The following is a 22,693-nucleotide window of genomic DNA, read 5'->3' on the forward strand; positions in this document are numbered from 1 at the left end:
GCAGAGTGTCAGTTTTCACAACCAAACCCTAGAGCAGGTGGGGGACTGGGTGGTGCTTGCCTTCACCCCGTCCTCAGGGCTAAGCTCACTCTCAGGTTTGGGTGGAAGGCCAGCCCGGGGCCCAAAGTGGTGTGACTCAGCACCTAGTCCCCCACCTGCTCTAGGGTTTGGTTGTGAAAACTGACACTCTGCCTGGTGCCTGGGTCCCTTCCAGGTTTCTCCCAGGCCTGGCAGCAGCCTTTTGCTTCCTGGCACCTCCTCATATCTGTCCCCCTCCTCTTGCCGCAATATCTGGGATCATAGAAGGTGTCCAGGAAAGGCTGGTTCACTGGTTGTGCTGAGAACCAAGACTGACATCTGTTCTTAGCCACTATTCCCTTCTCGAAGGATCCCTCTGGTGCCTGGGGGAAGCAGCTCCTGTTGACTTTGTAGCTTCATTCCCCAGGTCCGGAGCCACCAGGTGGATGTTACCAGTGCTGGCTTCTTCGTTAGGCAAAACACACAAACTATTCTGCTGTGTCCAGCTCAGGCCCCCCGCTCATGTCCCTGGGTCTCCTGGTCAGCCACTGTTGAGAGCTAACTCTGAGCAGAGCAGATAGGCCTGAATCTTCCTTTTTGGGGCAGCGCCCATATCCCCTGACTTGGATATCCGTAGGGTAGGGGGTGATGGATTCTGCATGAGAACCAGCTTGGGGGTAGGGCAGCAGTATTTAAGTCTTACTGAAGAACACAACCCTTTCTTTATAATGAACTCTTGGTTAGTGAGTCAAACTATACAACAGGTAAAAGGACTCTGTTCTGATTGAAGGAGGGCGGACTGGGATGCTTGGAATACACCTCCCTTCCCAACCTTAGGCTGGATTTGAGACCCATCTTTGTTATACGCTAACTTAGGAGCTGGGGCAAACATTCCCCATCGCTGGACTTCAGGTTCCTCATCTGTGACGTGGGGATTCATTCACTCATCCAGCCGAGCTCTGAACACTTGATACGCACCAGGCACTGTGGTCTGGCTGGAAGGACTGTGGTATGCAAAACAGACATGTTCCCTCCCCTCACAGGGCTCCCTTCGGGGAGAGGGAGGAAGATGCAGATGAAATGTGAAAATGGAACCCATGACAGAAGCAGTGAAGGAAGGTTTTGCTGCCCTGGGGGAGGTGTGGTGTGGCAGGGGCTGGTCTGGGGCGTGGAGCAAAGCAGGCCCTGGAGGCCAAGGAACAGAGTTCTTTGATACTTGCCCTTCTCACCTTCCAGGAATCATGTGGCTAAATGAGATGGTTTGGTAACTCTTTGGCTTCACACACATGTAAAAACTGCTTCTCAGCTCAAGATCATCTCCTCTGACAGCTGTCCCTCATCCTCTACAGTCTAATGGAACCTCACGCCATTGGCTCTCATGAAATCCCTCTCTTCCTTTATAGCCTTAATTGCAATAATTAATTATTTACTTAGCATCTGCTTCCTCTCCTAGCCCAGAAGGACAGGCATCGTGTCAGTCTTCATCTGTCAAACCCCAGCCCTAAATATATCTGAGTAGAGGCTCAATGAATATCTACTGAATAAATCAATAAAGTGATTAGAGATGACGCTGAGCTCTGGTATGTGAAAATCATAGTATTCTGCAGATTTGTGAAACGTCTCAATTAGGGGTTTAGAGACCGTTAGACCAATCTCATCTTATGGATGGGAAAACAAGGCCCAGAGAGGGGAAGTGACCTTAGCCGAGACTCATAGCAAATTACTAGTTGCGTCCAAGTTGTCGTTCTCTTGGTTTGGGTTCTTATTCCTGTAGCTATGGCTGTTTCAGGTGAAGCAAGATAAGCTCTTAGAAGCAGTGTCTCATTTTTTTAAAAAATTAATTCATTTTATTTATTTATTTTTGGCTGCATTGGGTCTTTTTTGCTGTGCCCAGGCTCTCTTTAGTTGTGGCAAGCCGGGGCTACTCTTTGTTGTGGCGCGCGGGATTCTCATTGCGGTGGCTTCTCTTGTTGTGGAGCACGGGCTCTAGGGGCGCGGGCTTCAGTAGTTGTGGCACGTGGGCTCAGTAGCTGTGGCTCGTGGGCTCTAGAGTGCAGGCTCAGTAGTTGTGGTGCACGGGCTTAGTTGCTCCACAGCATGTGGGATCTTCCCAGACCAGGGATCTAACCCATGTCCCCTGCGTTGGCAGACAGATTCTTAACCACTGTGCCACCAGGGAAGTCCCTAGAAGCAGTGTCTCTTGAGGTATAGGTCTTTGCCTCTGTATTAGGACTCAAAGCAAACAGAGAAGCTACCTTGGATAGCCCTCTCCACCAGAGGGCTCTCCACTGCTTTTCTGCCTGGAACACTGCCATTAAGGATTCGTCACATTGCGTGCAGTTGTGCCCTCTACAAGTGCCTGTCTGAGAAGGCATGTGTGATTGGGAGATGTGGCCAGAACCTCATCTGGCAAAACATGTATCTAAGTGATTTGCTGCTTGGAATGCAGAATTAATAGTAATGTGAATGTTTGTTTCAAGAATGCGAACACTGTAAATAGAGCGGCGTACAGAAGTGATAACTGATGGGCAGGGAGGAGGCTCAGGGTACGTGAACTCAGGGGGGCGCCAGACACACACGAAGAACCAAAGGAAGGTGTTCATAGAAATGAAACCTTGGCATGAACGTGGGCCGCTTCAAGTTGAAGGAGCTGCACCGTTTGGAGGAAAAGAAGGGTGCTGACGATTCAGAGGCCATGCAGTCATGTCATGTTTACATTCTCCAAACTGTTGTTGACTCTTCTGAGGGGCCCAAGCCCTGTGCTAAGTGCCTGGAGTGTGGGGAGAGCCAAGAGGGACGACCCCTCCTCTTGGTGCTTGTGGAGTAGAGAGCAAGGCAGATCTTAAGCAAATGATCGTTCTACTGGATGAATAAATAGAAACCGAGGTAACCGTGTGAAGGAATGGGATCTGTGAGAGCAAGTGATAGGGACTTACCCAGACTGGGTTGGGGGAGATGGAGTGGTGTGTGTGTGTGTGTGTGTGTGTGTGTGTGTGTGTGTGTGCGCGCACGCGCGCATAGGGGGTGGTGGTCAGAGCAGGCTTTCCTGAAGACATAAGTGTGAGCTCAAACCTGAAGGATGAGTTGAAACTAAATGGATGGGGCATGAGGAAAAGGGAGCGTTCCAGCTGGAGGGAATAGTGTGTTAACAAGCCACGAGGCATCAGAAAGCGGGTAGCAGGTACCAGAGGTCGGTGAGTACGACAGCTGTAAAGGGAGAGAGGAGCTGACTCCTGTGGGATGAGGCTGGAGGTGTCAGGGGTCAGGGGAGGAGGGAGGGTAGATGTGGCTGAGTCTAGGTGCCCAGTGCTACTCAGCGTGGTCTATGCACCAGGACTGCAGCCAAACTCTTATTTACAGATCTGTGACAAGACAGGCACAGAATGGAGAGTGAGCTTTCCTTGCAATCTGCTAGTGATTTTATGTCTGTTAAATCTTGTATTTTTAATGTCTGTTTATTCACTTTTCAAGCAATTCATTTTTATATTATTCAGGTTTTTCAATGGGATGGTAGGGGGGAGCCATCCTTGTTCACGGTGGCGTTGTGGTCTTTATCCGAAAGCCACTGAACGATTTTGACTAGGCGTTTGACAAAATCAGAGCTAAGTTTTGCAAAGATAGCTCTGGCTGCCACAGGAGCTTGGAGTGGAGAGCGGCACAGGAGGAGGCTGGGAGGCAGTGAGGGTGCTGCCCCAGGGGCTCAGGAGACTGGCTGTGAGGATGGTTGTGGGACTGAGCAGGACTTGAAGCTAAGGCAAATTTGTTGGCAGGGCTTTTTGTCAAGGTAGACAAAAGAGAACAGGGAAGAGGGCTTTGTTTGGAGAGAGTCTGGTGCTTCGGTGGCAGGAAGTATCATTGCTGGGAGTGCAGAGGGACCTAAGTTCCCCAGGAAGAAAGGCCCTAGTTCCCGACCTGACCCCCGGGGCTGAGAGAACTTGCGTGGGCAGGCGGCCGCCAGCTGTGCGTGGGCTGCCTCCCTTGGGCCCGTCTGGCTGTGTGCTGGGCCAGAGACAGGCACCAGGGAGGGGGTGACCCTTGACAGTGCTCACGAGCTCTCCACAGCCCTGCAGCTACTTTCCTTTTCTTTTTTTTTTTTTACATCTTTATTGGAGTATAATTGCTTTACAATGGTGTGTTAGTTTCTGCTTTATAACAGAGTGAATCAGTTATACATATACATATGTTCCCATATCTCTTCCCTCTTACGTCTCCCTCCCTCCCACCCTTCCTATCCCACCCCTCCAGGCGGTCACAAAGCACCGAGCTGATCTCCCTGTGCTATGTGGCTGCTTCCCACTAGCTATCTACCTTACATTTGGTAGTGTATATATGTCCATGCCTCTCCCTCGCTTTGTCACAGCTCATCCTTCCCCCTCCCTATATCCTCAAGTCCGTTCTCTAGTAGGTCTGTGTGTTTACTCCTGTCTTACCCCTAGGTTCTTCATGACATTTTTTTTTTCTTAAATTCCATATATATGTGTTAGCATATGGTATTTGTCTTTCTCTTTCTGACTTACTTCACTCTGTATGACAGACTCTAGGTCTATCCACCTCATTACAAATAGCTCGATTTCGTTTCTTTTTATGGCTGAGTAATATTCCATTGTATATGTGTGCCACATCTTCTTTATCCATTCATCCGATGATGGGCACTTAGGTTGTTTCCATCTCCGGGCTATTGTAAATAGAGCTGCAATGAACATTTTGGTGCATGACTCTTTTTGAATTATGGTTTTCTCAGGGTATATGCCCAGTAGTGGGATTGCTGGGTCATATGGTAGTTCTATTTGTAGTTTTTTAAGGAACCTCCATACTGTTCTCCACAGTGGCTGTATCAATTTACATTCCCACCAACAGTGCAAGAGGGTTCCCTTTTCTCCACACCCTCTCCAGCATTTATTGTTTCTAGATTTTTTGATGATGGCCATTCTGACTGGTGTGAGATGATATCTCATTGTAGTTTTGATTTGCATTTCTCTAATGATTAATGATGTTGAGCATTCTTTCATGTGTTTGCTGGCAATCTGTATATCTTCTTTGGAGAAATATCTGTTTAGGTCTTCTGCCCATTTTTGGATTGGGTTGTTTGTTTTTTTGTTATTGAGCTGCATGAGCTGCTTATAAATTTTGGAGATTAATCCTTTGTCAGTTGCTTCATTTGCAAATATTTTCTCCCAGTCTGAGGGTTGTCTTTTGGTCTTGTTTTTGGTTTCCTTTGCTATGCAAAAGCTTTGAAGTTTCATTAGGTCCCACGTGTTTATTTTTGTTTTTATTTCCATTTCTCTAGGAGGTGGGTCAAAAAGGATCTTGCTGTGATTTATGTCGTAGAGCATTCTGCCTATGTTTTCTTCTAAGAGTTTTATGGTGTCTGGCCTTACACTTAGGTCTTTAATCCATTTTGAGTTTATTTCTGGGTATTAACGAACTTCCAGCTTCCTAGGGCATGTGGGTGAGTGGAACACTCAGCAGACTGGGCTGTGCTCGAGGAAGACCAGGTTCCAAAGACTGAGTTGCTTTGGGTGAAGGAGGCACTCGACTCAAACCTTGACTGCAAAGCACCATCACTGAGACCCTTATCTTTGCGTCCCGGGTGCTGTCTAGCGTGTTCTAACCATGGTGTCAGGAGCAGTAGGGCAGAGGAGAGGCATGAATGGTTTGTGTACCTGAGTGAGCTTCGCTGGTCTGATCTGCAGGCCCATAAAAGGTTCCAGGAGGGACTTCCCTGGTGGCGCAGTGGTTAAGAATCCGCCTGCCAATGCAGGGGACACGGGTTCAAGCCCTGGTCCGGGAAGATCCCGCATGCCGTGGAGCAACTAAGTCTGTGCGCCACAACTACTGAGCCTGTGCTCTAGAGCCCACGAGCCACAACTACAGAGCCCACATGCCACAAATACTGAAGCCCGCGTGCCTAGAGCCTGTGCTCCACAACAAGAGAAGCCACTGTAATGAGACGCCCGCGCACTGCAACGAAGAGTAGCCCCCGCTCGCCACAACTAGAGAAAGCCCACGCACAGCAACGAAGACCCAATGCAGCCAAAAATAAATAAATAAATAAAATAAAAAAACAAAAATAAACCAATGTTGTCACAGTTTCAAAAAACAAAACGGCTCCAGGAGACTGGCTTCTCTGAACCCTTCTCAGGGAAGCCTCAGCACTTCTGTGGCTTCCACTCCACTCAGGGTTTTTTCTTTCTCAACCATTACACTGCTGTAAATCAAGGTCACTTCCAGTCATAATGCTCAGGTAGTGCCAGTTGGGAAACCCATTCAGGTCTTTGACAGTTTGATCTTAGATCAGACCTGGTGAAGGCAAAGCTAAGAGGGTGACAGACTCCAGGCTGTCTCTGGAGTAGAGGGGGGCTGGTGCTATCCAGGGGGATTTGGAGGCCATGGTTTGGGGGAAGACATGGTTCTCTCCCCACATTTCCCCCTTTCACAGTGCTTTTACACCTGGTAGGGTATACGGATTTAGGGTTATAGAATCGTATGTTATCTGAGCATAAAGGTATCATGATGATTATCTAGCTGAAAGATGGCAAAACCAAGGTCACTACACCCTTCTCTCTGTAGGAAAGACGTCAGCAGTTAATCCCTGTATCCTATGCAGCCTCAGAAGCCCCCTCAACACCCCCCTCCAAGAAGATACTGCCATTAAGTTGGAGTTAGCATGCAGTTTGAGGAGGTGCGTATTGGCTTCCTAAGGCTGCCATTACAAAGCACCACAAACCAGCTGGCTTAAAACAATAAAAGTTTTTCTTTTGACAGTTCTGGAGACTGGAAGTTCAGCACCAAGGTGTCAGTAGAGCTATGTTCTCTCTGACAGCCCTATAGCGAAGAATCCTTCCTTGCCTCTTCCTGTTTCCTTTGGTTTCTGGCCATCCCTGGTGTTCTTTGGCTTGCAGCTGAATCATCTGATCTGTGTCTCTCTCTTCACATGGCTTCTTCCCTGTGTGTCTGCCTCTTTTTATAAGGATACCAGCCACTGGGTTAGGGCCCACTCTCATCTCGATTGACTATCAAGATGATCTTAACTTGATTATATCTACAAAAATCCCATTTCCAAATAAGGTCACATTCACAGGTTCCAAGTGAACATGAATTTTTTGTGGAGAGGCACTAATCTACCCACTTCAAGACTTAATGCTATCCAGAGCGTTAAGGAGTCTTATCTTCCTATTTTGTAGATGAGAAACCTGAGGTCCAGGGAGGAGAAGGGACTTGCTGCAAGTCACATGGCTATTAACAATTGGTCCAAGATGAGAACCCAGGATTCCAGACTGCCAGTCCAGTGCTTTCTGTTATATATTTGAATGAAGCATTAAAATCAATATTTTTCCTCTTCCGTGGGAAAGGCTTACATAATCTAGTTTCATGGCTTGTTTCTGTGAATCCTTAGCCAAAGGGTAAGCCAGCTGTGTGTGTAGAGTTGGTGATTCTTTGCTTTCTAGTTAAGATGCCTTCCATGAGATCTAGTCTTAAAGGAATTGCTATGCGTCGATGTCCCATATGCTAAAATGACCCTAGCCTGGATCCCAGCACCACTCTGCACACACGAGAATAGATGCTCAATCATAGGTATTTGGTGAATGTGATGTGTAACAAATGTTTGATAAATGAGCAATCCATGCATTTGTTGCTTTTGTCTGTTTTGGATACAAGTAGAATCTTGGAATGAGAAAGCTGGTTCAAGAAAGGTGGAGAGAGCTGAAAGTCTCTCTAAACAGGGTTGAAGATGCACATCAGGGAGAAATGTGAAGTGGCAGAACTGGGGGCTGCTTCTACCTATTCCTTAGCGACATGCTCATTAAGACTCCCGTTTCCATTGAAGGAGACGAGAGCAAACGCAGAACACTTTCTGTGGTGCTTTTGGGCTTTGTGTAAGGCGCAGTGTTTGACGCTTTATAAATATCGCTTACCTAATTTTCTCAATTCAGTGAGGTAGATGTTATTATGCCCACTTTATAGGCTAGGAAAAAATAATTAGGAAATTCCCTGGCAATCCAGTGGTTAGGACTGTGCACTCCCACTCCTGAGGGCCCAGTTTCAATCCCTGGTTGGGGAACTAAGATCCCACAAGCCACGTGGCATGGCCAAAAAAAAAAAATTAATTTGTTCAAAGTTACATAGCTAATAAATTTTGGGGCCTGGATTGAAACCAATTCTTTCTGACTCAAACCTATTTTATTTTAAAAATTTATACCCAAGTGGAATGTGGGTCTTACTTGCATTTCAGAAGCAAGGTATGAGGAGCTCTAACTGTGCAACAAAATTTGGTTTGTATGAAGCTGTTTCTTTTGGCCGCCTGCAGAAATATCAAGTATCATCTGAATATGTTTAAAAATTCTTTTATTTCCCTGTGTCCCTTAGAAATTCTCATAAGACAGTGCTATCATACAGCTTTCACCTTCATTAGCTAGTGTGATCGTCAAAATTACGTGGTGGGGCAGCAGAATAGGGGGAAGAGTGCCCATTTATTGGTGAGACAATTGAAACTCAGAGAATGAAAATGACTTGGATGAGGGCACACTTGGAGATAGTGGAGAAAGTGGGCACTTGACCAGGTCATCGGATCGCCAGTCCAGTGCTCTCTCGTGTGATCAGTGATGCCCCCTGTGCTTAGGTGTGTGCAGTGGAATTGTACTCCCCTGACCCCGTTAGTCTTGCAAAGGAAACAGTGGGACTCACATTCACATTTTGGAGTAAATGACTCCATCCTTTTTTTCTTTTATGCATTTGTTTAGCCACCCATTCATTTCTCTAACCATCATTCATGGTACTTCATCTCCCATTACTCAGTCATCCATCCAGTTCATCTGTCCATCTATCTATCATCCTTTCACTCATCCTCCATCAAACCAACTGTTGATCCCTCTAAGCATCCTTACCCACTGTTCTCATAGTTGATAACAACATGCACAGTCTGACCTGTAATCTGTGGAATGAACCAAGATACACATAAACAAAGGATGTCAAGGAAGACACGTTCCTGACTTTCCAGATGTTAGTAGAAGATAGATATCTGTCTACAGAAACCTGTACTACAAGGCAGACTAAGTTTATTTAGAGAGTTACCATGAGGTTTAGAGAAGGGAGTGCTTACTTATGGCTGGCAGGGCTTCAGGGAGGAGGGGCCATTTGATCTGAATCTCCATGCAGATCAGTGTTTCCGAGAGTGAGTTCCCCAGATGTTGGAATCCCATGGCCTGATTATTTTTAAAAAAGCATATTTTTTCTTATACTTTTACTGAATCAGAATTTCTAGGGGTAGGAAATGGAAAAATGCATTTCTAATACATGTCCCTTGGGTGACTTAAAAAAAGCTTTATTGAGCTATAATTTACATATTGTAAAACTCCCCCATTTCTAATGAACAATTCAACAATTACTAGGATATTTACAAAGTTGTACAGCCATCACCACAGTCTAATTCCCTAGTGACTTGTACTTTGCACACTGAAATGGATCAGTTATCCAAGAGGATAGGAGGGGTCATTCCAGTCCAAGGAACAACTTAAGCAAAGGTGTAGAGGGAGGTTGTAGAGATAGTTTGGGGAGGAATGGATAACCCCATCTGGCTGGGTGTAAAATGAATAAAAAGAGGAAAAAAACATTAGAAAGAGGTGATGGCAACGATCAGATCACTTCCAGACAGCTAGTTTGGTGGGGGGAGGGGACTGGGTGCCTATTGTCTAAGGTGAAGGTAGAGGGGAGAGAGAAGGGTTGGTTAGAGACACAATTCTTGGCTGCTCACTGTACTGCAGGAGGGACCCCCGCAAGACCCCCAGACCAGTTGGATGAAAACCATTTTGTTGAATGATCGATTTACCAGATGGAGAATTCATTGTCGAGCTGAGGATATTGTATCTTGGCTTGCTTGGGGCTTTTTCTGTGAATGGGTAGCCTTGCTCTGGTGAGCACTTCACTGACTCTTTCACTTGTCACTTATTCCCCAGGCCTGCGCCCTGTCCTCTGCGCATGTCTTGGTTCCTGCTTGTCCCCCTATATCTATCTGCTCCTTGTGCCCACACCCTGGAGGTAAAATGGCAGTGGCTAATTCTCTTAGAGTGAGCTTCAGTCTTTGTCTGACAGCTTTGTGTGAATCAGTCCTGTGCTGAATTGATTTTCAGTGTATTGGCTTTTGCCTATCTGCTCTCGAGCCCAGACGGTTGGCTTTGATAGCTACTTCGCTGCTCTGTGATTTCTGCATTGATCTCTCAGTGCTTCCCTTTGCCCTGCGTATAACGAGAAAGCCCTCAGCCATCCTCAGCTGGTCCCAGGCCTCAAGAAGGAAGAATTGTAATAACAATTGTGAACTTCTTTGGCCTCCTTGAAAGGAAAGGGTGAGGTAGATGGAAGGCGTTGCTATAATTATTATGTGATAGCACATATATTGGTTTTTCTCTCCAAATCATTGTCTGGGGCTCTGTTTTGAAGTTGGTTTTTACCCTCCTCGCTCTTATTGCAGCCTCCCATGCTCCCGTTCCATATTTAACTTTTCTGCAATTCAGCACCTGCTCTGTTAGTGCACCTCCCTTCCAGGTTTTTAGGGTGAGGTACCTGCATTTAGATCAGCCTAAGCTGTGGGGTGGTGTGGGTGCCTTCACAGCCAGGCCTTCTAGACCTTCCCTTCGCTTTAAGGAGTAGAGGCTAAGGTACCTGGACCCCAGAAAGACCACTCCTCCTATCCTATTTCATGTAGTGATTAAGAGCCTGGACTCTGGAACCAGACTCCTGGTTTGAACCCTAGCTCTGCTACTTACCTGCTGTGTGACCTCAGACAAGTACCTTAACCTCTCTGTGCCTCTGTTCCCTCATCTGTAAAATGGGGGCCACACTAGTAGTAACCTCACAGGATTGCAAGAAGGATTAAGTGTGTGAAAAGCACCGAGGATATGGTCTGGCATATAGCTAGCACCGTGGAAGTGTTAGTTAATGTTGTTTCCTAGCTCTTTAGTTTTATTTCCTTTTTGGTGTGTCAGGCTGGCGTTAAGGAGCCTAATTCTGTTCCAGGCACAGTTGCTAAGTTGCTGTGTGAGTCGGGTGTGTCATTTCTCCAAAATTCAGCTTCCTCCTCAATTAAATGAGACTCATAGTCTCTGCCTGGGATTACTCTGAGGATGAAATGACATAACGGGCATGAATGGCTTTTGTGAATGTTAACATTTTGCCTGCTTGAATGGCGACAGGACGCTAGATGTTCTGTGAAAGGTCTACTGTGTTAAGATCATTTCTTGGAAGGGGCGGCTTGCTCTCCGGGAATAAGAGTCCAGCATGGAAACAGTGAGTTCCTGATTATTCCAAGCCCCAGTTGGTTTAGTCCTTACATGTGGCACCATTTTGAGATGTTCTCTTCCTGGCGTCTCCTGGGAGACCAGTGGTTACACTACATGTTGGCATCAGGGTTCTTGGTTGCAAACAATAGAAACCAACACTTGCTCGTTTAGACAGTAAAGGGAGTTATTAAATGGTTTGGGGGTAGCTCAGAGTGTTCAGAGCACCAGAAGACCAGGAGGCTGTGCAGCCAGGATCAATGTCCAAAGTCACCCAGCAGAACTGATCCAGAAGGATGCTGTGGAAGCCACCGCTGCTCACACACACATAGGGCAGGGCTATAGAACGCGGCACCTGGAGCCAGGAGCTCACTATGGCTTCAAAATCTCTTATCACTGCTGCTCCCTGCAGCATGGCTTCATTCTCTCCAAGCCCCTGACTAGCTTTTCTCTTGGTCAGGGATCGTGACCACAAAGAGCTCTACACCCACCCATCTCTTTCAAGCTCTACCATCTTCTTTTGGTTCCCAATGAAGAAGGCATTCCAGGAAAAGGATTGGCTGAGCTTTGGATCATTGTCCATTCTTGGACGAATCATGATAGGCCTTGGTGGTGGGGTACCATTACTTGGCCAGCTTGACTCCCATGCCCACCCTTGGGAAGAAAACCCTGATTGGCAGCTCTCAGTGGGAGTGAATGGTTGGAATGGTGTGAGAAGGAGGGTGGATTTCTCAGAGGCAGGGACAGGGGATGAGAAGGACTAGTCTAGGTAATGCTTTCACCTTCCAGCACTACTGGGAGATTTGGGTTCTGACTCCTTGGCTCTTTCTTTCCTCACTGTGCTATTGCACTAGACCAGGCCTTCATAACTCCATGCTACGATTATCTCTTTTTCTCCACCAGGCTGTCTGATCACATCTTTCTCGGCATAGAAACTTTCATTGCTTTCAGACTAGAGTCCAACTTCATACTATAATACTTAAAGGTTCAATTATTCTTTTAAAAAACTTTTTTGTAAAGGTAGATTTCAAATGTAAATATGATCATGTATTATGAACACTTACGTACCCATAATCCAACTTGAACAGATTTTAATATTTTGCCTTCTTCAGATTTTTTAAAAAAAGGAGTAAAAAGTTACAAACAGATTTAAACTACTTCAGGAACCTGTTTTTTTTTTTAATTTTTTTATTGAAGTATAGTTGATTTACAGTGTTGTGTTTAATTTCTGCTGTACAGCAAAGTAACAACTATATATATATATATATTTTCTTTTTCATATTCTTTTCCATTATGAATTTTTTTACATCTTTATTGGAGTATAATTGCTTTACAATGGTGTGTTAGTTTCTGCTTTATAACAAAGTGAATCAGTTATACATATACATATATCCCTATATCCCCTCCCTCTTGGCGTCTCCCTCCCACCCTCCCTAACACACCCCTCTAGGTGGTCACAAAGCACGGAGCTGATCTCCCTGTGCTATGCTGATATCCCTGTGCTATGGGGCTGCTTCCCACTAGCTATCTATTTTACATTTGGTAGTGTATATATGTCCATATCACTCTCTCACTTTGTCACAGCTTACCCTTCCCCCTCCCCATATAGAGAAGGAACCTCTTCTTAATCTTCTTTCCCCTTTCTCTTCTCTGAAGTTTACCACCATCTTAGAGTGACTGTCATTTTCAAGCACGACTTTATGAATTTTCTACATGTTCGAGTCCCTGTAAAGTGTCTGGCATTACCTTGTATGTTTTAGAACTGTATAGAAATATTCGTAGCGTGCATATTCTTTTGCAGTTTGCTTTTGTCACTGAATGTATTTTTGAGATTTATTCACATTGGTACATGTAGTTCTAGTACATTCGTTTTAACTGTGGTATATACTGTTTTATTTCTCTATCTCCTATTGACAGATTTTACTTTTTGCTTTGTTTTTTTTGCCACTATGAGCCCTACCGCAGTAAGCATTCTTGTGTAAACCCTGGGGGGTGTACCTAGGAGTGGAATCACACTAAGGGAGAAGGACAGGGAAAAACAAAGTCATAGCCCAGCAACTTCCCCACTGTCCAGCGCTAGCAGGTGATTAAGCCCAGGAAATCCCTGGCAAGGCTGTTCAAATAGGATTTAGCAGCTTGTGAAATGGGACTTTACTTCTTTAACTAATCCCTTGCCGGGGAGAGGTCTGGGGTCTGATGTCAGTTTGCTTTGGACTGGGAGAGGGGCGGGCAAGCCCAGACAATTGAAAATATTTGCTGATTATAGGACTGGGCCTTTTGAACAACAGGAGATTGGCAAAGTGTATCTTTGCTCCCCCTTCTTTCCTGGGAGTCAAACCCCAAGTGGCATTTACCTTGCTTGGGATAAATGCAGTGCTGAGGAAAAGCATAGAATTTGGAGACAGAGCACACCAAGTTTGCGTCCTTCGTTCTGCCACTTATCAGCTGTGTGACTGTGTTCATGACTCATATTCTCTGAACCTCAAATTCCCTGTCTGTAGAATGAAGCTCAGTGATGTCCTCTGCTTTCAGACTCAGAATAACCACTATCCTGAATTGTCGGGGTTGCACTGTAGCCAGAAACTTTGGGCCCACGATGCCATGATTCCTTGAGTCAGATCTCGTTGGCAATAGACCCTTGTGTGGCCTCTGAATCCAATATTCCCTCTTCACCCAGGACTCACCCCATCTGCCGGAACCTGAGTCTTTCCTTGGGAATCTATGCATGATTGGATACCCATCTAGTATTTTCCAGGCCTTTCCTTGGTGAGATTGGGCCCCAATTCTTACAGAGCCCTTTCCTCTGGTCCCCACTTTTGGACTTGGGGCTGTTAGGAACCCATATCTCATCCTCACCATCATGACCCAAATATTGGCAGCTACACATGTGAAGCCCTTGCTCTAAAGCTGGCAGTGAACCAAGCCCTGTATTTGTGTTTCCACGGAGGTTGTATAGGAAAGCGTTGAGAGAACACATTTAGAGCCAGATAGAGTCAGGTTCAGAGTCCCAGTTTCCTCAACTTTAGAAAGGTGAAAATAACAACATGTCTCTCCTGGGATTATTATAAAGAGTATAAATATCAGAGTAAAGTTTTTAGCATAGTGCCCAAGTCATAGTCAGCACTCAATAAGTTATAAGTAAACGTGCTGTAAGGTGTTGAATGCTCAAGGTAGAAGCAAGAGAGCAAAAGTGATCAGGAACATGGGCTGTGCCATCAGATGGCCTGAGTTTAAGTTCTGGATCCTCCACTCTTGTGTTGTAACCTTGGGCTAGGTATCAAGTTTTCTAACCTCTCTGTGCTTAGTTTACCCATCCAAAGAGGACGATAATATTGAACCCATATGCCTATTATTGTGAGAGATAAAAGATGTAATCTCTATAAAGCCGTGAGAACAGTCCTGGCACACGGAAGCACTCAATAAATGTAGTTGTTACATTATGTCAGTTATTATTACTTTTAATATATATGTATATCTATAAATACATAGGTATATATGTTATGGACTCAGGTTATCAAAACATAACTTTATTTTCCCAAAACTGGATCTACTTTCCTTCTTGAGCTCCATTCCATCGGAAGGCAGATTATATATTCTTTTTACTTCCAGCAGAACTCAGTCATTTTAGTTATTTGTATCTCATGGGGGTAAACTCAGGAAACCTCAGGATTCTCCCCCTCTCCTTCCTTTCCCTTGGAGTTGAGGCTGAGAGGTGGCTCAGAGAGGGACACTTGTCCTGACCTGGGCTTTGGTCCCCAGCACCAGTGTTGCTTGGCTGGTGGCACTGCACTGGGCCATCACTTGGTCCTCTCTGTCCTTGACCCTATGGGGCCCTCTTGTTTCTCTACTCGCAGAATGGCATAGGGTTTGATAGGATGGGTTGCCATACTCCCAGAACCCCGGAAGAAATTGGAAAGTGGGATGAGGATGGCCATGATGGGGCACAGGGCCTATTATTAGTGTCTGAGATTTCTCATTTTTCCTTCAACTGTTCTCTTCCCCCTAAGGGTGGAAAATTCTATAAGCATAGTGGTAGAGTGGAAGAATGGGTGTGCGTGCGTGCGTGCGTGTGTGTGTGTGTGTGTTGACTTTCTTCCTAGCCTTTCCTGTATTATACTTGCAACAAAGTCCAAAGTGAGAAATTTTGCTCTCTTTGTCCTTGAGTTCTTTTGTGAAACTTCTCATTCTTGGGATAGTCTTGACCTAATTGTTCCGACCCACTCAGTGGGTAAGGGAGGATCTTGGACTTAGAAGGTTGAAGGGGAAAAATCACATCATTTAGTATTTCACACACCATCCCACCATGAAGACAGTTTCACAACAAGCTGGTTAGCTAAGTACTGTTACTGTTTATCCCATTTTCCAGATGAGGAAATAAACTCAGAGAAGCTAAGTAACTTGCTTAAAGTCATGCAGGTAGAAAGAAGTGGACTTAAAGCCAGGCGTGGGCTCCAACTCATGTCACAGTCTTTCTACTTTGCAGTGGGTCATCTGGAAGAGGAGCATCGCTTCTCCCTGACTGTGGGCACTGCCACCCTCCCGAGCCTTCCTTGGCCATGACCTGCTAGGTGGCCCACATCACTCCCCATCAGGGACTGGCTGAGCCATCCCTGAAATTGTGTGATGTGCTGGTCACTGAACATTGGACTGTCCAACTGCCTTGTTGCAGAATAACCTCAATAACGATGTGACTTTTCTCTTCTCTTGTCTCATTCACTCTCAGATTTGCCCATTTCCTGCGTATTCAAGATACTGTCATGTCAAGCACATGGAAGCATTTGAATTTTGTAAATCACTGTTAATCATGAATGAATGTGTATCAAAGGGCCTTCATCCTCTGGGGTCTGTGGTACAATGGGGGTCCTTAGCTCCTGCACCCCAGCTGTCAGATTCATGGTCAGGGACCTCTCCAGTGATCTTGGCCACACTTGCTGCCCCTTCTGTGTGACCCAGAACAGAGCTCAGAGTCAGGTTGTATTGATTTCATAGGAAGCCAGGCTTGCATTTTATTTTCCTTTCACTCCAGGTTTGTTGGCTTCTGCCTGCAAGATGGCTGAAGGCCATCATTTTCGTGTGGAGGATTAATTAGAATAGATTCCTTTGACTCAGGCTGCCAGTAAGACCTGTGGTCCTCAGCTATTGATTTAGGAAGCTGAGCAGGAAATGATGGGTCCCCTAACAGGCCCCAAGGAAGCTGTGATGACGGGCATTTTGATGCCCAGGGGGTTCATTGTGGCAAACAGAAAAGAGTAAGAATGTGGGAGGAGATTTGGGGGGTAGGGTGGGGAAGGGAGATGGTACAAGGGTTACTGTGATGCGGTGAATGAGGGGAGAATCTCATTTCCTATGAACAATGTGGCTGAGAAATTGAAAGGGACATTTGTGAACTTTGGAGGCCGAGATGATTGTGAGCAAATTAATAGCTAGATATCAGAGATGTTTGTTCTTATGCAGATAATTGAGTTCTGAAGAGAGAGGTCACTGGTCCTTCAACTTCCCTGTCGTCTCAGAGTCCAAATCATGGTAAAGTTCTAGCTCTTTCCCCCCAGATGACCTCTCAATTTAATTCAGTTCAACAAACATTTATCAGCACCTGCTGTGATGGTGGGAGGGCTAGGCCACGAAGGGTATACAGGAGCAGAAGGCATGCCTCATTCTCTTAAGGGGCTTATCATGCACGAGCAGACATTAAAAAAAAATAGAATTTATTTTTTAGAGGAGTTAGGTTCACAGCAAAATTGAGGGGAGGTACAGAGAGTTCCCATATCCCTCCTTCCCCACACGTGCACGGCCTCCCTCACTATCGCCATCATCCACCAGAGGGGTACGTTTGTTACAACTGATGAACCTGCACGGACACGTCAGCATCACCCAAAGTCCATAGTTTACAATGGGGTTCACGCTTGGTGTTGTACAGTCTGCAGTTTGGGACAAATGTGTAATGCCATATATCCACCATTATAAATATCACGAAGAGTAGCTTCACGGCCCTAAAAATCCTCTGTGCTCTGCCTGTTCATCCCTCCCCACTAACCCCTGCCAACCACTGATCTTTTTACTGTCTCCATAGTTTTACCTTTTCCACAGTGTCACGTAGTCGAACTCATACGGTACGTAGCCTTTTGATATTGGCTTCTTTTACTTAGGTTCCTCCATGTATTTTCACGTCTTGGTAGCTCATTTCTTTTTAGCATTGAATAATATTCCACTGTCTGGCCGTTCCACAGTTTATTTATTCATCACCTACTGAGGGACATCTTGGTTGCTTCCAACTTTTGGCAATTATAAATAAAGCTGCTATAAACATGGGTGTGAAGATTTTTGTGTGGACATCACTTTTCAACTCCTTTGGGTCAATACCAAGGAGTGGAATTGCTTGATCGTATGGTAAGAGCAGGTTGACTTTTGCCGGAGACCATGGGGCAGACATTGTCAAACATATTTAGGATACAGAATACAATACTAGTGGGTGATGGGGGTAGCATAGAGATTGAGACCAAGAGGGGAGGGGGAGAAATTTCCATGATGGGTGGCATCTGAGTACAGCCTTAAATAGGCAAAGGGTTCCAGCAGAGAAGTCATCATGAGAAGTGTGTACATGGAACTTTCTTGGGTTCTTTTTCTGGAGTACTACTGTGACTGGAGCTCATATATAAGTAGTAAAGATAAGGCTGAAAACGTGGTTTGTGGCCAAATCATGGAGGGACTGAAGAGCAGGTTGGGATTTGTCTTTGTAAGTAGCTGGGAGCTATTGGAAGTCTTTGAGGAGGAGGGGGCCATGATCAGAAGTGATCCAGGAGGCATAGCCCTGCATCCCATGCGGACAGAATTGGAGCAGCAAGAGGAGGGGAAGAAAAGATGCCGGTAAGGAGGTTATCCTAATAGTCAGGAGAGAAAAGGATAGGTGTGATAGGGGAGGCAGGACAGCGAGGAGACCATTCAACCTCATCAGCAAAAGGGGAATCTATTATTATTGTCTCTAGGGTTTGAGGACTGGTAGGCATAGGAAATTGAAGGAAAGGGTGCATCAGAGATGTCTGCTAGTTTTGCACCCTGAGCATCATCTTTCTTTCTTAATTCCCTTCTCTCTCTGGCCCTTTATTTCCCTAGGGAGTTGGTGGCTGTGAGTAGAATGTATCTGAGACCTCAGGGTGCATGGCTGAGTAGCCAATTTGCAGGCAGGGGATTAACCAAGTGCTACTTTGCTGCCTAGGTAACTAGGCTAGGAGCTGCAGGAGAGCCAGGCAGTGTGGGGACAGGAAGAGGACATGTGGGCAGAGTACCAAGAGGCTCTGCCTCTGATTGGTAGGTGACCGTGGACAAGTCATCCTCCTCCTTTGCCTTCTGTCTCCAATGTGTCATTTAGGGATAACTTCCTGGCCTCAGGAGACTTCTGTAAGGATAAAAACAGGTCTTGTTCATTTTGTTTTAGCATATAAAATGCTAAAAATGCTTAAATTGCAAAGGGTCATTACAACCCTTTTGGGAGGCAGCGTGATGTAGCCAGACAGCCTGGGTTTGAGTCTTGGATCTATTACCAGCTTTGTGATGATGGAGAGTCCAACTTCTCCATTCCTCATTCTTCTTCGTAGTGACATGGGCCTAATAACTGTCACGTCTGATAGGTCTGTTGTAAGGTGGACTGAAATAATTCACAATGTAGGTGCTGGTGGAATGTTTGCAATGGTGATGATGATGCCATCACAGATGCCACTGCACTGCCAATGCCGGGCTCTCCGAATACGCCTAGCATATCTTTTGGCACCAGATAAGCCCAGCAAACCTGTGCTACTCCCTCCCTGTTCTCCTCTTAGCTCCTGCTCAAATTCATGTTCAAGCTTGGAGGCTCACTGCATCACGGAATGTCACAGCAGTTCAGCAAGGAAGGACTTCTGGGGACATCTAATCCAATATTTCAACTGTTCCTTGAACTACTGACCAGAAGTAACCTTACCTCCTGATTGCAGGGAATGCTGTAGACAGCCCAGACTCTCTAGACAGCCCAGTTCATGTGTAGCTACCTTTGATGATTTGGAGTCTAGGTCTATTTATTAATATCTTCTTTGTGTGTGTGTGTGTGTGTGTGTGTGTGTGTGCGCGCGTGCATGCGTGCATGCACGCGCACACGCTAGACACACCGAAAATAACTTCCAGGGCTATTTCATTGGTATTTTCACTAATATAGGAAGTGAGTCCTTAATGAAACATAGACTGTTGACAGGAGAATAGTGATAGAAAAAGAAATAGTAAGACAAATATTCAAGATATGGAAATGTAGATAAAGAAGGAAAATCAATTGTGAACAGCTACATCCATAATGAAGTACTTTTTTTTTTTTTCTCTCCTTAGCTGAGGGATCTTCCAAATTCGGTCGGAGAAAAAGAGCTTCATGCAGCAGGAAGGATTTGGATTAGACAGTCAAGGACTTTTTCCCTGGGAAGTGGTCAGAGGAAGGTGAGGCTTCTCTTGATGGCTCCCGTGTTCTCTTATGTGGGCCAGGCTCTCTCTGATCTGGAGACAGAGGTGAATGAAAGAAACCTGGGAGGTGCTTTCATCCCAGGAATTTGCCAACTGCCAGAAGGGGAGGAAGGAAGGAGGTGAGGAAGAGTCTATTAAAATCCACTCTGTTATGGAGAGGTTCAATAGAGAGGCTGGCCTCTGGTCTCAGAATGACTCATGCCCTACCGGACGTCCTGACAGCTAGAGGGGCTTAGCTGGCTTGGGCTTCCCTGCTCGCATTGGCTCAGGAGGCTCTCAGAGGGGGCCTCTGGACAGCTTCCAGGTGGACCTGGTTAGCACCAATATCCCCTACTATGGGCTGTGAGAGCGCTTTGGTAATAGAAATAATAGCAATACGTAAAAATCTTGGCTATCTAAAATGACTCAGGAAATGAAGCATTTTGGGTAGTGGAATTTTCCTTAAAGCTGAGGATTTTTCTATATAAGTAGAGACTCTTATTTGTGTGTGTGTGTGTTTTTCTTTAATCGATTGAGTCAATATACCATTCTGGTTTACTTGGAGACAACAAGTGAATGATAGTTGTTCCTGCCATTAATGTAGTCATTCCCTAGGGGGTTAATGAACTACACTGTTTGCCCCAAAGCTAAATGCGGCCGCCTTTGTGCTGACCGAGCTCTTCTGTCTGCTTTTTCGTTTTTCTGACCCTCCTTGCTTCAAGATATCTTCGCCTCTCATTTCTTGTCAATATCAGTGCATCTGATTCTAGTGGTCTCATTTTTTCCTTTGCATTTGTCTCTTCTTTCCACTTGTAGATCATAAGCTACTGTTGATCTTACCTAACTTTGCCCAGTAACTAGTATCCGACCAAAGTAGAGGCTCAATATTTATATCAATTTATTTGTTCAATAAACAGGTGTGAAGCATTTACTCTGTAGTAGGCAACATGGTAGGTGCTGAGGATCCGATGATGAAAATCTCAGATGAACTGGCTGGCTTACTGTCCTGATTTGGGAATTCACTTCTAAAGGAGGCTTTGGCTCGGCGCTTCCTCCAAGTCCACTCTTCTCTCACCATCCTCCAGCCTCGTGGCTCTCACACTGCATGTGCCTCAGAATCACCTGGAGGGCTTGTTAAACCACACATGGCTGGGCTGCACTCCCGGAGTTTCTGACTCTTGCGTGAGACCCAAGAATGTTCCCTTCTCAGAAGTTCCCACGGGATGCTGATGTTGCTGGTCTGGGGGCGTCACACCTGAAGCCACATGACCTTCACTCTGCCCCTCGAATGCTCAGTCTTGCTTCCACCCCCAGGCGCTTGCCTTTGCTGTGCCCTCCGTCTGGTCTTGGCCCTGGCGGCCTCCTTTCATGCCCTCCTCAGAGAGGCCTTGCTGCAACACCCAAGTGAATGTTGTTTTCCCCTTCCCAGGCCCTCAGTGCCACATTCCTCGGTTTCATTTCCTCCTTAGACTTCTGTCACTCTCTGAAATTACCTTTGTATGGGTGTCTCAAGGGTGACTGTGACTGATAAGAGATACTAACACACCTGGGCAAAGAACACACGTTTCTTTAATATAATTAAAAGACGTAAGAGTTTCAGTGCGTGAAGACAGCTACACAAAGCTGGGGAGGGAGCAGTGGTTTTTTGTTAGAAGTCACAGCCCTTCAAGTCCCTGTGGCTGGTGTGTCAGCTGGTTGAGGTGAGGATCCCCTCTGTCCTCAGGGAGCTCCGACTCATCCGTTCTTAGGTTCCTGTCACTCTCCAGACTCCTGTTTACTGATCTGCGGACTCAGTGTTTCCTGCAAGCTCACTTTCCCAGGTGAAACATCTTCTAGGGAGGATGGAATTTCAGATTTGCCTGCATCTATTCCTGCGATCTTATATTTTTGTTTTTTTTTTCTGTCTTATCTATCTTATTTGTTTATCTGTCTCTCTCCTCACTAGTGTATAAGTACCATGGGGTGAGGGGCATTGGCTTTCTTCTTTACCAGTGTTTTCTCAGCACCCAGAGTAGAGCCTGGCAGGGAAGCGACATTTACTACCTATAAGGTCCCTCCTCCTTTCCTTCACCTAATAGGGACCTAAGTATGTGCCTCTTGAATGTAATTTAATTCTTTCAGGGATCCGAACAGACACACTCCCAAAGACAGCCTCTTCTGTTACCCGGCAGCTCATTTCAGAGAGCGCCACAGAAGGAGAAAGGCAAATATGAGTGAGAGGACACCGTCCTCCCTCTGTATCTTAATGTAGCAAGAGCTCTCAGGCAAGAGCTTTCTGTTCACGTTCAGCTCTTTTTCTTCCTCTCATTTCCCCTGTTCTCATGTGTCGCTCTGACTTCGGAGCTATAATAACAAACCCATTACTGAAATAAGGCGCCAGAAGGGGAAAATGAGACTAAGTTACTGAGGAAGAAAGAGACACGGCACCAGCCCCGAGCCTAGCCGTAGAGCCTGCGGGCTGTTGAATAAGGGATGTGTGTTTAACTGCAGCTTTTCCCCCTTGGTATGGTCGAGATGCATCTGTTCTTTCCCTCTCTGTGTTCTCTGTTAGGTTCACAAATTATTTTGCCATAAGATGTTAATGGTGTCTGCAAAGATGAAGTATAATTTTGGAGTTGCTGTTCTTGTGCGTTTCTCCCTCTGCCCTAGTAGCTCCTTATTTTAAAGGTTTCTCTAGCCAGATGAGAAGCTTTTTGAAGACAGGGACCACATCTTGCTGTGGGTTAGCTGATGATTCTTTGTTCCTCCCAGAAGCATGTACAGGGTTGGCACATCATACAGATCTGCAAATTCCCGTGGAAGCATGTTGCCCATTTCTTCTCCTACCCCCTTTTCTTTTCTCTTTGTTGCTTGACTCAGCTGAGGGAGGTGATGAGTGAATGCTGGCTTCCCTTCCTTGCTTTTCCCGAGGAGGGCTGATGGGTAAGTGGTGATTCATTCATTTACTC

Source organism: Monodon monoceros, unplaced genomic scaffold (assembly GCF_005190385.1).
Source record: "Monodon monoceros isolate NGI ecotype Baffin Bay Population unplaced genomic scaffold, NGI_Narwhal_1 Super_Scaffold_12, whole genome shotgun sequence".
In the NCBI taxonomy this organism is placed as follows: Eukaryota; Metazoa; Chordata; class Mammalia; order Artiodactyla; family Monodontidae; genus Monodon; species Monodon monoceros.